This window comes from Haemaphysalis longicornis, unplaced genomic scaffold (genome assembly GCF_048455015.1).
Source record: "Haemaphysalis longicornis isolate Haplotype H1 unplaced genomic scaffold, Haemaphysalis longicornis Haplotype H1 scaffold_3, whole genome shotgun sequence".
Classification (NCBI taxonomy): Eukaryota; Metazoa; Arthropoda; class Arachnida; order Ixodida; family Ixodidae; genus Haemaphysalis; species Haemaphysalis longicornis.
The window spans coordinates 182501059-182505881 of record NW_027526335.1 but is presented as its reverse complement, the minus strand read 5'-3'; the positions used below and the strand labels follow the sequence as shown (position 1 = coordinate 182505881).

The 4823-nt window shown below is 45.7% G+C and overlaps 1 non-coding gene across 1 annotated transcript; it reads right to left on the bottom strand.

The window, feature by feature from the left end:
- Positions 1–4438: 4438 nt before the first annotated feature.
- On the bottom strand, positions 4439–4512 carry Trnat-agu (transfer RNA threonine (anticodon AGU)). Its single transcript has one exon. It is a non-coding gene; the product is annotated as a tRNA-Thr (tRNA).
- Positions 4513–4823: the final 311 nt, after the last annotated feature.

Sequence of the window (4823 nt, the reverse complement as noted above, 5' to 3'; positions counted from 1 at the left end):
TCATATCTGTATTGGGTGATTTCCGGGAAAAAGAAATCATTGAAGTGAAATGCGTTAGTAATCACCGATGTCATCACTATATCGGCATCGCCTTCAAACAAAGCATTTCTCGCCGAGGCCAAAGTAGAGTAGAAGGCGAAGCTTAACGTTACATTAAGTGTTCGCAAGACCTCGTAGGTTAAGTTGTAGTCAGGATAAGCACAAGTGTTGGGCGGGAAATTTTTGCGCCCCGGAAGTATAAGTATGCAAGCAAAAATAACTTTACGGCCATCAAAAGCTGCGGACCACGCCGACTCGTGTGGTGCCTCCCCGGAAATGCAGTTCCGCGAATACACTGTCGGTGTAGAAATCGTACCGTCTAGGGCTTCCAGTGTACCGGCATCAAAGCTACCAGGGCACACGGTTAGCTTGCCACGATATGTAACTGCAGTTCTCACTTGCCTGTGGTCCCGTAAAATTACCCAATCCGCCATGTTTAGCGGGAGGGTTTTCTTTGAACTGCCATAAAGACACACATCTTGCCACTCGAAAACTTTGGGCAATACCACTAGAGACCTCAAGTTTACAAACTTGTTTTCGTCTAGTGCTTTCCGAAAAGCTGAACTAAAACTCCAAGTTGTTCTCTTAGTACACAAATTCTTGAGCAAAGAAAGTTCCGACTTGTCTAGAGGATTATTACATGTAATAAACATGACTCTGTGGTATCTCGTTATCCACTGGTGTGGCAGTGAAAACTCGTGCGGTGTGGTTTGGTTGCATACCTCCAAAAAATCAAGTATGCTCCAAAGCGAGATTACTATGACTCCGCAAAAAAGAAGGTAAACAGAACGCATTATGTTTCGAATTCTGTTTTAGGCAAATAATGCGTCTCCTTTCTTCGAATGCGAGATCAACATTATGGTGATAAGATATTTAGAAATTTCCCATAGAATACCAATAGATCGACAAACGTATTGCGACGATGGTCGTTATGTATTACTATTTTCGAGAAAAGAAACCACCTTTCAATAATTAGACCTTCTAACTCCAGGTTTCTTACGGGATGTTTGCTGATACACAAATTTATGCTGCTATCCAAAGAAAATGCGGAAAAAAAGGCGCGCCGGGAAAATACTGCAAAGAGGATCAAATACAGATCAACCTCTCATATAAACTTTCAGCTGTGAAAATTAGTGAAAAATCGCTAGTTATAATTTTTTATATCTTGTGTTAAAAAGTTATCTTGTTAGCCTAGAATGTTGAAGGTCGTATAAACAATTTGAGGTATTATTAGACAATTCTTTTCAATGAAGTATTTAAAACGAGCCGGAATGGCCAAAGTACTCACTCTAACCTTTACATAGGTTTATGAGCCAGGGTCAACATTTTCCAGTGATCATGAAAAGAGGCTTCAACGTCACCCGTCCGAGAGAGTATCTACCTGCCAGAAAAATGGACTCAGAGGCTTCCTAAGTCGTTAAATCCCGAAAGTGAGCTTTAAAGCCACGTATGGCCTGGAAGCACAAAATCATTGAGCAAAATCGCGTCATGCTGCGTTGCCGCGCAACAATCTCCAAGGGAGTAGCCCCACACGAGCCAAAGCATCACCGCTGTTGCCCGCGAGCACAGCGTGATAAGACGAATCAACACCAGAACTTTGCCTAGTGCTACAAGGAATAATACGCATATTTGTTTCAACGAAACTGCATCCAGCCAAGTCGCTAATGGACTACGCCCTTCTCACACATTGTCCTCCAAAACTCCTTCCTTAGCAGTATCTCTCTTCCCCATGGAGTACGCCTACAGCCACTGGAAATATTGGTTCTGAACAAGCAACAAGCAGGCGCTCATAATCAATAAATTTATTTCCGTTTCTTGGAGTCCCAAACCATCTATGATTGGGGTAAATACACCTTTTATCATGTGCCTTACATGCATTGAATATTTTCCACATCTATTTTAGTGGCATAAGTGTACTGCACGCCTAAGTGCAGTTTTAGTGTAAGTTGCCTTTGTAGAATTTGCTGAATATACTTAACGTCAAAGCGTTATTTTAGTGCCCGTTGCATTTATACCACTGAAGGGTGCGCCACGATTCTTAGCTATGCACCGACACCCTGCTTCGACCTAATAAAACTATGCTTCAGTTCCTTCAGAGAAGCACTGACACAAAAATTTCGCATCTTTTTTTCTTGTTGCGATGAGTTGCTATTTACCTATTTATCACGTGTAGAAACCTCCTTTTCTCCAGTGTGCAACGGTTAGTTAATTAAACACGTTTTGAATGTGGCCAGTCACAGTTTTGGTTTCATCGGGTGCCGTGAAACGTGGGATTTTGTATATGCAATGCTGTCGACGCGACCATTGGATGGATATCACAAAGCAGAGCTGCATATAGCACGGTAGCACTGTCCAATCCACGCCGCCGGCAGTTTCTGAGAATGCCCCTACGTACTAATCTCGTCAGTCGCCTAATTAAAAAGCAACTGTATATGTGACGCAGGCACTGCGAGTTCAACTTGCTGCCGCGGATTGAGAACAACCCGCGCCGCTCGAGAGAGTGGATGGGGAAACGCGCGCTGGAAGCAGCCCACCGGTCTGCCAACAGGTCTGCCTACAGATGTGTTAGGCTTGACACTGTGGCGTATATTCAATGGACGCTCTCGTAAGCCCTGCAGATGACCATTTTAATGCAATCCGCCATCGCATCATTACCTCCTTTCTCGTATGTGCCGCCTTGTTGGGGACTTGCGTCCCATTTTGTGCAGTGGTAGCAAGCTATCGCTCGAGCTACATGTTCCGAGCTGCGCCACTTCACCGCCATGGCCGCCGCCGGCGCTTCGAGGTTGCGGCTCGATCAGTGGGCTTTTGCATGACCCCGGCGCGTTTTTAGGTCCAGTGTAATCAAAATCAATGAAAGTGGAGTGCCTGCAATCGCTGAAGAACGTAAGCCACGGACAGCTTCCCGATGAGCCAACGAAATTACGGAGCTTCCGCCGCCAGTGATCGGATCGTTCGTTGCTCGAGAGGAAAAGCACCGACCTCCGATCAGATCGGCGAGCCAGCGAGACACGCCGGCAGGCGGATGCGGCAACACAATCGCGTTGCGTGTTTGGAAGTTGTTTATTAACTCCACATCCAGGGAATATTGATTTCGCGAGCTCCTAATCTGGCAGCTATAAAATTGTTTCGCCCACTATCGAATTGATTTTTTAGAAGATCTAGGCTGTATTTGCAGCTGATATTTTGCAGATGATGTATCTGTGTTCACACGAATGTATCTCCGAAGTTATCTCACCCTCAAACTTTTGTGGCGGTACCCGTTAAGGTATACTACACGCCCAAGTGCAATTTTAGTGTACGTTGCATTTATACTATTTCTTGAGTATACCAAACGTATACTTAGACGTTTGGTAAAATTATTATTGGAATAATTTGAGTGCTTGTTGCATTTATACCACTGAAAGGTGCCCCACGATTCATTTCTCTGTGCCCACACCCTGATTCACCTTAACGTCTACGCTTCAGTTTCCTTAAAGGAGCACTGACACAAAAAATTTGCATGTTTTTTTTTGTTGTTTCGATACGTAGGTAGTGGCCTCTTTATCACGTGTAAAGACCTCATTCCCTTCAGTGCGCAACGGTTAGTTAATTAAATACGTATTTAATGCGGCCAGTTGCAGTTTCGGTTTGAGCAGGTGCCGCGAAAGGCTGGATTAGGTATAAACAAAGCTGCACATGTGATTGTAGGACGGATATCACTGAGCAGAGCTGCCATAGCACGGCACCACTCTCGAATCGGCGTCGCCGGCAGTTTCTGCTAATGCCCCTACGTACTTGTCTCGTCAGCCGCTGAAGTAAAACGCGACCATGGACGTGATGCTTATGCAAAAACTGGCGCCCTCTCTCGGGAATCGCGTGCGCTTCCGCAATGTTGGGGGAATTCCCGTATCTCCGGATACCGCTGTGTACATGATAGCCCGGAGTAATAGCGACGCGCACGTCGCCATTTATCGTTGTCCAAGATGCCCAAATACTGCCGTGTAACTTGCTGTGCACAAAGATGATACGAGGACGACCACGGAAATAGCCTACACATCTTTTTTTTTCTCTCTCAACGGAAGCATGACTCGAGACCTGCGTGAAGTTGCTTGCGGGTGTCGGCTTCTCTTCGCGCAGTAATATTATAGCTAGATCGCATGCATAGTCACGAAGCGAATAATATGTGCAGGAATAAAAAGGTTCCAAAGTGAGCTACAGGTGACCGGTAAAAAGCGCTAAGGCTCAAGGGTACGTCGTCTACACCGCAACTTCCGGTTCGAGATCGCTTCTGCCCTTCCGTAGGCCGGTGGCTTTCAGGCGTGTGAAGGAAAGTTTGACATCCACCTAAATGCAGCCAAACGGCTACAAAAGAAAGCTATACAGCTGTCTCGGAAACTTCGCAGTTGAAGAAAAATTCGTCCTGGTCCAGGATTCGAACCCGGGACCACTGCTTAACTGGAGCAGTCGCTCTACCAACTGAGCTAACCAGGAGGCTAGTCGTTAGTAGCGCGAAAGCGAATTGATCAACAACTCGAATTGAGGGACAGGTGTTAATCGACCAGATTTAGGGGAAATCCCCAAGGTGGCTGCATTTAGGTGGATGTCAAACTTTCCTTCACAGAAACTTACTCCACCTTGGGGATTTCCTGGTCGATTAACTTGCTGGTCGATTAATTTCCAGGCGTGTGTGCGCGTGTTGTTTAGTTGTCACATGGCTGTCAGATAAACCCCGAATAGGGTCAATCGTTGTTATTTATGGAATTCCAATGCATGAGCGCTTTTTCCTCCTGTGGAAACAGATA